Below are 12,945 nucleotides of genomic sequence, written 5' to 3' on the forward strand. Positions count from 1 at the left end.
CTCCATCTCTTACTGCCTCCCCTCCTCCCTTTGCTCCAGCCACAGAGTGAGGTATTTGTAGTTCAAGAAACTGACCTTGTTTTACACCTCAGTGCCCTTGAGTTTACCACTCACTGCTCCCTCTGCCTGGAGGGCCCTGCGCCGTCCTCTCTGCCTGGGGGACACCTACATATGAGATTCAGCAGAATATGTCACCTCATCCAAGTGGCCTTTCCAACATCCACATCCTTTTTCTTCTTGATCCTCTTCATGGCCGAGCTCTGTGTTTTCCATTTATTTTTGCCTCAAGCTCAGTATCACCTAGTCTTTCACCTTCTACCTCAATGAGTTCTTACCTCTGACTTTCTCATGTTGTCCCTCATTCTCTCAGGCACATGGCTAAGACCCAGGCATCATCTTGGCCCTCACTTCTTCACCCCCACATTCCTGGTCCACCAGTTGCTTTCTCGTCAATTCTTCCTCTGAAGGGGCTCTTGATCATCTGCTCTCCATTACCTCTACCCTCACCCTCATACCTGAGGTTTTCCATGGATCATATTCAAAAATTCTTTGTGAAATAGCTTCAGCTTGTTTACCTTTCAGTCTCATTACCTATATATTCCTGTATATATTGTAATCCAGCCACACTGGAATCCTTATTGATCTCTGAGGAGGACCCATGACTTGCTACAATAATGCCTTTGCAAATCTGCTGTTTCTAATCTCAGTTTCCACCTATGAAATTTCTAGCCATTCTCCATGGCTCAGCTCCATTGCTTTCTCTTCCATGAAGCTTTCTCCAATGACTCTTATTAGAAGTGACCTCTTTTCTCTGAACCCCTGAATTTTGTACCTATTTTATGGTTCCTACTTATTGTTGGTTTGCATTTCACTATTACTTCCTGTGCAGAGATTAGATTCTGAACTGTTTTAAGTCACAGATTATAAATTACGCATTTTTATATTGTTTCTCCACCATAGAACCTAGCACAATTTCTTGTATATATATACATACCAGCTTTATTGAGATATAACTTACATACCCTACCATTCACCCATTTAAAATATACAGTTCAGTGGTTTTTTAATATATTCAGAGTTGTGCAACCATCACCACAATCAATTATAGAACATTCCTATCACCCCAAGAAGAAACCCCATATCCATGAGCAGTCAATCCCTATTTCCCCCCAAACCCTCAGCCCTAGGCAAACATTAATTTTCTGTCTCTATACATTTGCCTATTCTGGACATTTCATATAAACCGAATCATAAAGTATTTGTCCATTTGGGTCTGGCCTATTTCATTTAGGATGTTTTCAAAGTTGATCCAGGTTGTAGCATATATTGGTACTTTATTCTTTTTATGGCTGAATAATGGTCCCTGTATGAATAGACCACATTTTGTTTACCCATTAATCAGTTGATGGGTATTTGGGTTGTTTCCACTTTTTAGCTATTACAAATAATGCTGCTTTGAACATTCATGTACGTGTTCTCCTGTGGATATGTTTTCATTTTTTGTGTATATACCTAGGAGTGGACTAGCTGGGTTATATACTCAATGTTTAACATTTTGAGGAACTTCCAAGCTGTTTTTAAAGGCAGCTGCACCATTTTACAATCCCACCAGCAATGTACGAGGGTTCCAATTTCTCCACATCCTTGCCAACACTTGTTCCTGTCTTTTTTATTATAGCCATCCTAGTGGGTGTGAAGTAGCACCTTGTCATGGTTTTGATAGCATGACTCTTTTTACCTATTAGATGTTCAACAAATAGGTATTTGTCCAATAAATGATATTTATATGTAATACGAATAAACACACCTTTGAATAGGTTGACTTATAAATTTATTAATTAGCTAGAAAAAATGAACACAAGGTCTACATCATTAGATTCAATTTTCAAAAGTTACTTTTAAACTGTTTTCTCTCTTTTTTAGTTGCTGATGTTATCTAGATGACATTATAAAAGTAGTGATTTGTCATGAAAATTCATGTAGCTTTGCAGGTTTGAATGTATTTTATAGAATAAGTGAAATTACAAGCAAAATTCCAGCTTTGATGTTGTTCCTGGTCAAACTCTAACCACTGAATGGGGAGCCCAGGAAAGGCTAACTCCTGAATCCAGGCAGGACAAAGGAATAAAGCAGCAGTCCCTAAATGGCCCTTCCTTTGCCTTCTCATTGGAACATGGTAAAAGTCTGACGCTCCATACACCAGTTCTGTGGTGACTGTGAACTCTTACTCCTGTTGAGAGACTTGCCCATGTTCTCCAGGGGTAGGCCTGTCTTCAGAAAAGCATTTGCTAATACACTTCGGGACATGGGGTGGGGGAGGGGGAGACTTAGAAAAATGCAAGGGCCGAAGTTTCTCTGGGTAGAGTTTTCCTCAGTAAACAGTAGACCATGGGAAACATAACAGGTTCTGAAAACTTAATTTTGATGACTCTGGACGTCAGGGAAACAGCCAGCTGAATCAGTTCCCTCCTGGGCTGTGGTTTAGCCTACTTATCTCAAGTCAGAGGTAATGGCCCAACTGCTTTTGCTTGGTTCTAGAGAGTTCTATCTTGGCCAGAACCCATCCATTTAGTCCATCCCTAGATAGACACTTTTATCTGCAAGCCCTGAAAACCAGAGTTCCCCTGAAAGTTGCAAATTAAAGGCCCATGATTGGACCTAAAACTTTGTATAATGTGCAGGTGTCCTCAGAGGAGTCCCTGTGGTGGGGTCAGGGTGAAAGGCCATAGTAGAGTAGCCAGCTTTCTGTATAACATCACCGTGCCTGACTAGTCTCAAATGCCTAATTCAATAGTAGTATTCTCTGCAACTAGTTAAGAGGCATATTTGTCTTGAGGATTTCAGGTGTGTGTTTATTTTCCACAACCACAGTCACTCTTATCTGTCTGATGATGTTTCCAAAGCCTGAGAACAGGCCCTTTCAGAACCTCAGTAGGAAAAATATTAACAGTTGGAAACATGTCAGCTGCTTCATGGAGGAAGCACAGCCCAGGCCTGGTTTCCCTGGGCTCAGTGATAACTTGGGCCTCAACAGCCAGAGCTAAGCGTGGTGGTGGGAGCTGTAGAGATGGAGAGTGCCCTGCTTTTCAGAGTTGAAACAGGAGCCCTCTGAGAGAAAGAGATATTGCATGTGGCTTCCCTGATGCCTCAGAGGGCGATATGGATGACACAGCATCAGCCGTTCCATCGCGGGGTGGGGACACTGGCTGTAGGAGCCTTTGCCATCCTCGGCCCCTTGGGAGCCAGCACACCCCGCTTAAGCATCAGCTGTGGAGAAGGAAAAGTGACAAAAGCCGAGTGGACGTTGAATTTGTTGGACGGAGAACACGCTCCCGGACGGCAGCACCAGAGCTAAAAGAACGGGGCCCTGGGAGAGAAACAGCCCAAAGTTGGGGGCGGGGTGAAGCGCTGGTTCCTTAATCTCCTGACCCAGCATCTACTCGCCCCACCTGGATGCGGAGCCAGGACCGCGTGGAGAGGGAACAGCGCGGGTGGGGCTCACCCTCCCATTTGCTTCCTAGACTGTGAGGGGCGGCGCCAGACCAAGTGACCGCGACCCCACGCCACCCCCTCCCGGGCACCGAGGCGCCCCTCTCGCGCCTCAGGGGCATCACTGCCTGCCCCCTCCTCCGTTAAACTAGTGAAACAAACTCTAGAGTGATGTGATGGAAAGCTGGGGGCGGAGAGTCGCTTGCAGTGAGGGGCTCGAGGGGAGGGGGCGAAGTGGTCCACGGTGGCCGGCCGGCGGGCGCTGGGCTGACCAAGATCCGGCTCAGCAGCGGCCGCTGAGACCCTTTCCCTGGGGCGGCGCGGCCCATCCCCTGGCCTCGGGCGCCTGCGGAGGGTGTGGGGCAAACCTGGGGCTGCGGTGGGGGTGGGGTGGGGAACTCCACCTCCATCCATCCCGGGATGGAAACTGCGGTCACCCCGCTAAAATCGGGGCGGGGGCGACAGGCGGGTACCGCGGTCCCTCCCACCCCCCAGCCCGAGACGCCGCCGCCGCCGCCGCCGCCGCCGCGGCCGCTCAGTAACACGTCCCCAGGAGACTCGCAGGAGCAACACGTGATGTGTCTACTTATCAGGGTGAGAGGGGGAGAGCGAGGCTCCGAGCGTGCGGGCGAGGAAGCGGGGCGGGGGGCCGAGGCGGGGGCCGGGACTGCGGCTGGGGCGCCGGGGTCGTCAGCTCCTCGCCCACCTCCCTCCCTGAGGGAGAAGAGGAGGAGGGGAAGTGACTGCGGAGTTGATGAACTTTGCACATCCAGAAACGCCATTTTGATTCCTTTTCCGGAACAAGTTTGCATCTCTCCTCGTTCTCTCCCCGAAGCCCACCGGTCCCCACGGCATCATGCCTGGGAGCCCAGCGCCCTGCCCGGCCGTAAGTACGCGCCCGGGGTTCCGGCTCGCGGGACTCGGGTGGCAGCGAGATGTCTGGGGCTGAGGGAGCGACCTTTTAAAGAACTTTTGGGGATGGGGAGGGTGAAGTCTGTGGAGCGCGTTGTACTTTTTAAAACTCGCCGTTTGCCAGCGCGGAGGACCCGAGTGCCCCACGCCGCGCTCCGTGCGCTCGGGGCGGCGGGGCCGGCCGGGGATGAGCTGGGCAGCCCTCTCCCCTCGGGCTGCGCGCCGGGCCGCTCCTCCTCCTCCCTCCTCCTCCTCCCCTTCCTCCGCTCCTTTCCCCTTCCCGAGCTGCCGGCTCTGCCAACCAGCTCCCAGCGCGAGCCGCCGCGGTCGCCGCAGCGCCCCGCCGCCAGGACCTGATGCGCATCCATATTAGCCGTCCGAGCGCAGGAATCCGGCCCGACCCGCGCCGCCGCGCCCGCCGCCCCATTTATTTTTAACCAGCACCGCGGGGACTCGGATGGTGCACGCACCGCCGGCCAGAAACATCTTCCCAGCGCGGCTCTCCATCTTCCGCCCTCGCTCCCCCGACATCCTCCCCCCCATGTGGGAGGGGAAACTTTTCTCCTACATACTTTCGAGTCCCTCTCGGGCCGAGCGGCGCGGAGATGACGGCGCCCGCCCGCCGCCGCAAGGTATCCGGGGTGCCCGCTCGGAGTGCCCGCCGGGGGTGCTGGCTCGGGGGTGCCCGCGCGGGGCTGCGCGGTGGGAGCATCCGCCGCGCCCTGCTCTGCGGACTTTGATCCTCCCCGGCGGACGGCGCCGGCCGGGAGGGGGCCGCGGCCACCCTGCGCCCTCGCCCGTTCTGGGCTCGTGGCTGTGGGTCACGCAGACCCCTGTCCCGGGTGACCAGGGGAGGAGGGGGCCGGAGCCCCGGCCGCGTATTGTTCCCTTGCCCTTCGCTTGGCCGTGTGTTTTCGTGGGAGCCATCGGTGTGGAGCGGAGCCTGCATCGCGGGGGGGGGGGGGGGGGGTCGGCGCCCGGCGCCGTCACGAGCACAGGAAGGAGGCCGGGAGCATCCGAGGCGGGGCCGGCCGCCGGGGCCCGCTCCGCCGCCCAGCTGTGGAGCGCGCTCGGAAACTTTTGTCCGCCGCCCGCTGGACCAATTTTTTGCGAGTTCTGGGGCTTCCCTTCCTCCGCCCATCCCGGCCCGCGGTGCGGAGCCGGGGCGGGGGGGCGGCGGCGAGAGGCTGGGGACCCAGCGCGCCCCCCCCCCGCCTTGGGCCCGGCCCCCTGCGCCCCCTCCCCGCTCGCGGTCTCTTAGGAAACTGCGACCTTCACGGTTGCTAAGGAGCAGAGGAGGTCCTTCCCGTCGCCGGCCCCCACCCTGGGAAGCGGCGTGTTTTCTGAGCCGGGCCGAGGGTCGCGACGAGGATGTCGTTAGTGACTCGCTCCCCGGCTACCTTCCGGGCCGGCGAGGCGCGTGAGTGCGGGGCGCGGAGGCCGAGCCCGCCGGTCGGCGAGGCTGCTCTACTTTCCGGGCGGGGGGCGGCGGGGGCGGCCCCGGGGAGAGAAGAGGCGCCGGGGGCGCGGGGACCCGGGGGCCGCGGGGACCCGCGGGCCGGCCGGCCGGTTGACAGCGCAGCGTGCCGCTCGCGCCCGCGGCCGCCGTGCATCGGTGATGGGTTATAAAAGAGGAGGAAAGTATTTCTCCTTGCTCAGCAGATTTGCCCTCCCTCGCTCCTGACTGGTTAGAAGATAGAACGTGAGCCCAGATCCGGACGAGCAGTTCACATTCCATTACGAAATTCTACACGGCTTCAGAGCCAGCAGCAGCACACATTCGGGGCACTTTGGAGTTTTTTCCCTCTTTTTGGGGGGATGGTGGTAATGGTGGAGAGCGCTAGAAAGAAGGGCGAATAAAAATACAACTTTTTGGTATGCTGAAAAACCTGTCCTCGAGTTTTCATCAGTGGCAGAATGACCCCTCACGCTTGTTTTAGAGTTTAGATTTAAGCTTCGCCTTTTGAAAGCCAGTGGAAATGAAGTTTGCCTGTTGGATAAGGATGCTGGAAAATAGCGAGGCATTTCTGTCTTGAAGAGGCGACTTGAGGTGATTTCTGCAAAGGCTGGGTTGCTAATGTGCATCCCATATTTTTTGAGATATTTTTTTCTTTTAGACACGCAGTGGTGTGTGCATGCATGTGCGTGTATTTCTGAAATAAGTTTAATTGAAGTGGAAGTTGGAGAAAAGGGAACTGCGAAGAAAAGAATGGTTTTCGTTTTGTTTTTTTTGGGGTGCCCCCGCCATCACCACCACCCATTCACCTTCACAGCCCTTAAAAGCATCCTCTAGATCTGGTGCTTTTTCTAGTGGGCAGGTATGATTCTAAGACATGTAACCCGGAAGTCTACGAGGCCAAAGTCTTGGCTGAAACTTTTTTCCTCTTGTTTGCAAACGTTTAGTTCTGTGCTTCCTTCAAGAGCCACAAAGAACTTTTGAAGGAATGGGTTTGAAATTATTCTTCAAATAATTTGAGCAAAGGTGAGCCACTAATTTTAGGGTTTTGTTTGTTTTTGTTTTTTACCTCTGCCCTTTGGAGGGAGACTTCTGGGTTCGGGCTGATGGATCCTGCTTTGATGTGTTTTGAGCTTTGGTTACACTGATGAATTAAACATTTGAATGGCTTTTATCAAGTTTTAAAAGTGTGAAAAAATACCTTCCCTCCTTCACCCCTTTTACAAAAGAAAGGGAGACAGCCCTTTGATTCAGTTATTTGTTTTGCTTGTGCTCCATTTTCGGTTGTTAATGAACTTGCACTGTTTTATCATTTTTTAAAAATACTGCTAAACTGATTGCATTTTAGGATGTTTTGTTCTTTAAAGAGGACTTGCTGGTTACGCGATACTCTTAAATGCTACTGATGCTTACTGTTATATGGTGTATCATTCTCTGGGTTTTTCTAGATACTACTTATTTCTCATCAGAAAATCAGAGTCTAAGCCCTTACGGCAGAGAAGTGTTTATGTGAAGGGGAAGATGGGTCTGACTCAGCTGGCAAGGTGGTTCATCCATTCCTAACTGTTGACGTCATCCAACAAGTGACCTTTTGATTGAAGGGTCTTTTATTTTAAATTTCTTCATGCTGACTCCTGAGGTTTCATTTGCATTCAACACAGGTACAGAATATTGGAGGAAAATAAAACCTAATGTTGTTAGTTCTGCACCTGATCAACAGCTGTTTGTTGGTTACATGCTGTATGTCAGGCAGGAGCTAGGTGCCATTAGGCAGCTTTCATTTTTACTGTTCAATTTTGAATTGCTGTGTTGGTCCACTTCCTACGTCAGTTTAGAAATCATATGCTCAGTTTTCAACATCATTTATTACCTTCAGCAAAGGATATTTCCTGATTAATAAAGTTTTAAAACGTATACTTTTTTAAGGTTTTGTATGGCATAGTAAATATAAATTGAAGTCCTACAATAATTGGTTAACCATGTTCACTAGAAACAGTCAGAAGTGAATCCTTTTGATGTTTCAATTCATTATCCTTCTGAAAAGTAGGTGATGCTTAAAAGGTCATAGGATAAGGGTTGCTAAGCAGCTAAACAGAAGGATGCTAAAATTAACCAAAGCATTTTTAAAAAGGAGTCCTTCCCTGTTTTACATTATTTACTAGATTTATTTAATTTCTGAGTTCTCCATGTCCTTTGACCCAGGAAAGTAGGATGTTGAATTTTTGTTTTTATCATATTTAAGTAATTTCTCTTTCTTTTGTACGGTGTCTTTTAATTGAAGTTCATGCTCTCTGACCAACTCTGGTGTCAGATGGCAGCTTGTCTGGGCAGACTTCTTGTCTGTTACCCGTGTGTTCAGGTTAAACCTTCCCTTCCCTAGGATATATGTGAGTAACATCACTGTATTTCATTTATTAATAATGGAACGTTTAGTTTGTTTTGGAAAATCTACCTAATACACAAAGCGATGTCCTCCACTCCTTTTCAACAGATTTGCATTTAAAAGATAAAAATGAAATAATAGTATCTATAGGAAGTATGTGATATAGACTCTCCTGATAATTTTCTTCCCCTTTTTACTGAGATTCCCTTAGGCTTTGATAGGGCTTGTTCTTTTCACTTTACTTCTCCATCTCAGTTTATTCAGCCCAGTTCTTAATACCTTTTTAAAAATAATTATATTAGGTTTAGAGTATGTTTGAAAGGGCTGACATTTCCCTCACGAGTATTAGGGGGAAAATTTGTGATTTACATTACATTTCTGCCATAAGTATGTTAAAGGATCTTGGAGTTTTTCAGTGAGATAAAATGGTTGAAATCGAACTGAAGCCATGGTTGGTAACCAGGCCAGTCTACTGTAAGTCACAAGTTTCGCTGCGTTAAGGTTACTTGTGTACATCTGACCTACCAAACAGGCAGATCTGAGCACTATTTTTTATATCCAAATATAATTAAGAAATTGGATGGGTTCTTGAAGGGGGTGCAGGGTAAATGAGCTTTCTCTCCCTCTGACTTAGGAAGTGATTTTTGAGTAGAAATAGACATGGCCCTCTTCAAAAAGCAGGGGTCAGATAGTGATTTCCATGCCCTGGGGGGCATCCCCATAAATCAGAAATTAAAGGTGTACCATATGAAACACAGAGGGGAGCATACTATGTGCTTTCTGAAATGCATCACCTATTTTTAATTTCCCCTACTTCCATAAGAGGTAGAATACAGAGAGGAAGACCGTCTGCTGTCTTTGCATCAGGACTGAGGTGGAAGAATGAGGAAGATGGGGACTGAGGGTGATGGACATTTTTCCTTTTATGTTAGCTATGCTGTGGGATCGAGTGCGCTGGTCTCAGTTTCTCTTGTCACCTTCTCTGGGTGTTGACTACTGGTATGAAGTCAAGCCAAGTACCTGGAGATTGCGCTCTGACATTGGTTGGTGGCGATGGGGTGGGGTGGACAGGAAGGGAGGCCCTGAGAGGAGGGCACAGAGAGCTGTTCCTTCCAGCTACTGGTGCATCTTGTTTCTGATGGTACTTCAGGATACAGGTGAGCCAGTCGGCCATCTGTAAAGGTGGCTGCCTGTGAATAGGTGCTTCAGACAAAAGAAGTGGGAGAGGGTGGAGACTGTTTGTTCAGTGTGATTCAAGCAAGTAATGCTAAGAGAATTTGAAAGCCTCTGTGAAATCCCCAAGACCGGGTACTGACTGCTCCTGCAGGATTCACCTGAGGCCTTTCCGACTCCATGAGGGCGGGTGGTCCTGATAGGGAGGAGAAAGCCCAATGAAAACCTTCACATTCTTTGTCAGCCAGCCAGACGGCAGAGAAAAAGTCTCAGTGGGGGTAATTAGATAAAGCTTTTAAATGGCTCTATTTGTTTTTCCCCTGGCCTGCTTGGTATCTCATCTCTTTTTCCCCCTTTTTCAGAGACTGTGGGGTAGGATTGTTACATGAATGTTTGAGACCTTAAATGGTTTAATTACTTTGAAAATTTCCTTTTTCATTAGGGTGTACCTTGGACCAAGTTAACTTCACCCTGCTTTTGTGAAGGCCTTTAACAAAGATTCCAATTTTATCTTCAGAGCAACAGAGTGAGGTTGGGTGGGTACATTAACCCATTTTACAACTGTGCCAATTTCCACCCAGTGGCTGGTAATAAATCAAGCTTAGGACCCAGAACTCCTAAGCCCAGTCTAGCTCAGTACAACACCTGCTTTTTAAAGTCAGCATGGCCTCAAGACTGAGCATTAAATATCCAGTGCCTCGTGTGTGTGTGTGTGTGTGTGTGTGTGTGTGTGTGTGTGTGTGTTTAAAATGAGACTGGATTCTTTTCACAATACTGTGGTTAAATTTGAAGATGTAAGGCAATTAAAGAAGAAACTTTTTAGCCTTTGGCAGCATTTCTGTTGATGAAGATGATTATACTCATTTTTTTTTCAGTAGATTTTCTACATCATGGGGTTGTTGTAAGGATGAAATAAATGGTCCCGAAAGTCAAAATCTATATATAGAAGAAAGTGGTATATTTTGAGCTCAGGAAGCTTTGTGGGTGCCCACTCTGGATTTCCTTTCCAGAATTGTGCACCATTACCGTAGACAGAATTTGCCTAGGAGTTTATGTTCAAATCGGGTAAGGCAGCACTTTCTTTTCGCTTTGAGTGCGGAGACAAACAACTAGCAAATTATTCTTAGTGAAGTTTACGTAGGACTGGATTCTAAGGACAAGGCAGCGTGCAAGCTTTAGATTCCTCCTTAAATGCAGTGGTACTCAACGGAGATTTTGCCTCTAGGGGGCATTTGGCAATGTCTGGAGACCTTTTTGATGGCTTGGCTGGGGGTTGGGGGGTAGGGTGCTCCTGTCCAGAATGCTGCTACCCATCCCACAGTGATGGCCCCACAACAAAGGATTGCCCAGCCCCAAGTGTCAGTGCAGGATGAGAAAGCCTGCTTTAAAGGTCCTGCAGTGTGGCCTGTGGCGTCTGTACAGGTAGCCTGGGTGGACACGCAGTATTGCACGTGATATAGTTGGACACCTGAAGTTTCATAAAGCAAGTAAGCTCTTATTACATGCCTGCAAGTTACCATGGTTGGCAAGTTCAAAGTTTCACAGAAAATTTGGGGTTGGGGAAAACATTGTGGCGTTAACCGTATTTGAAAACCTTTTAGTAAATAAAAGTTCTAGAACTTACCTGCTTCTAAAACAAACCAGATTCGTTGGCACGGAGAAGCTGTCTGGTAGGTGGTTCGGCTTTCCGAGTCACCTCTTCAGTCATTTAGGAAGGTTGCTCTGGTGCTGTCAGCTGTTGCCCACTGTCACGTTTTAACTTCATGTGGAGTACACCCCTGCCCCCCTGGCCTTTTTAAAAAGTCTTTAAACTAGCCCTTACTCCTTTGACAGTTCGTGTTTCTGCACAAGTAGTCTCCCTTACTTGGTTTTCTCCAGTTTTCAAAAAATTCTTACATAAGGATCTACCATCTTTACAGGGCAGTGTTTTGGAGTCTGGTCTTCTGTCCATACGTCTTCCCTTGAGAGGGTGGATAGCAGATGGCTGGAGGGGATGGAGAGGGAACCATGGTTATTTGTGTGTTCTTGGGACTTCCAGACTTCAAATACACACAAAGGCGGTTGATTTAAAATAAAAAAATGTGGCGTACAGATACAAAACTAAATTTCCTCAGACCGTAGATGTCTTGGATAGTGACAGGAGTGATCTTTTAGCCACAGGTGCCACTTGTCCCGGTCCCCCGGCCCCCCGGGCTATCACACAGGCAGGATGCAAGGATGAAATCCTGGTGCGGAGAAGAAGGCAGGGAGAGACAGAATCCAGAAAAGGAAGGGCTGCTTGTGGTGGGAAGTGATAGTTCCCCCAAAATGACATGGGCTCTCACTTAGCTTCTGGAAATGGGTAACTCGCTTGAAGGTAGCTTTTTTTCACATCCTAAATCAGTGGGCAGACTGTCAGCGTCCAGTTCAGATCCATTTGTGCTGATGGTGCCCAGTGACCTGCTCTGAAGCCACCTGTGCCCTCCCATACCTGCTAATAAGAGCCATGGATTCTGGGGCTTTCCCGCTCTCTCCTCTAACCTGTAAACTGGCAGGTAGCTCCTGCTCTCTATCCCCATTTATAGTTTTTCACAAGCTGCGACCTTTTGTCACCTGGACCACCTGCAGCCACCTCAGAGGCAACTTATAAAGATAAAAGTCATCTCCCTCATGTTTAGGTGATCTGAAATGTACCGTCCCCCCAGTCTTCACGGAAAGAAGTGTTGTTGTCCGTGACTTGGGGCTCCCAGCCTCAGCTTCAATCCCCAGACCCTCCCCCCAGTTTCTCTCCATTATGACTGATAATTAGCTGTCCCCACTGCTCCTGACCTGAGGTTCTCATCATGTCACAAAGGCCTCCTAAGGTAGTTTCTTGCCACCTGTGTCTCCCTATTCCAGCTCATTCTCTGCTCTGCTCAAAAACTAAGCTGCACGTGGCGTTTGCCTGCTGAAAAACATTGCTTGGCTCCCTTTTGTCTGTAGGAAGAAACCCAAACTCCTCACCGTGGCACTCGAGGACCATCATCATCAGCTCTAAACTGTCTTTCTAGTCGCAGCTCTTGCCACTCTCTCTCCTACACCATTGCTACCCTGAGTAATGTCTCACTGCTCCTTCTTCTGCCTGGATTGTTCATTCTGTTTCCTACCCATCCACTTCTAGCAAACATTTCTTAAATCTTCTTTCACGACGCATCTCAAATACCATCTCTTGTAGGGAGACTTAGGTCTTCCACCCAGAATGATGCTTACCCCCGCCTGTCCAGTCTGTCATAATTTACCTGTTGACATGTTTTCCCCACTTCAAGAATAGGGAGGAACTTTTACTCAGACTTTTCTGCCTTCTGTACGTAGCTCAAAGATGGCATAGGTGGAGCTTATTTGATAATGTGTCTTGATTGGAGCTGTTTTCTAATACAAAAATGAGTTTTTGAAGAGGTGTGGGTTATTTTTAGAGAAGAACACATGTAATTTGGAAGCTAAGTTCTAAATATCAGTACAAAGTAAGAGGGAAACAAAAGTAAACTAACGTTTTTAGCACACCTATCATGCAGAA

The 12,945-nt window shown here is 48.6% G+C and overlaps 1 protein-coding gene across 3 annotated transcripts in view; it reads left to right on the forward strand.

Moving 5' to 3' along the window:
• The first annotated feature begins 5,764 nt into the window (after positions 1-5,764).
• Positions 5,765-12,945, forward strand: part of RREB1 (ras responsive element binding protein 1) — a 128,616-nt gene continuing 121,435 nt past the window's right edge. For all 3 annotated transcript variants that reach the window (XM_081056346.1, XM_081056344.1, XM_081056345.1), the window contains exon 1: positions 5,765-5,821. The gene's annotated coding sequence lies outside the window, so the exon portion shown is untranslated. The remainder of the gene's footprint in view (positions 5,822-12,945) is intronic.

This window comes from Rhinolophus hipposideros, assembly GCF_964194185.1.
Source record: "Rhinolophus hipposideros genome assembly, chromosome: 8".
In the NCBI taxonomy this organism is placed as follows: domain Eukaryota; kingdom Metazoa; phylum Chordata; class Mammalia; order Chiroptera; family Rhinolophidae; genus Rhinolophus; species Rhinolophus hipposideros.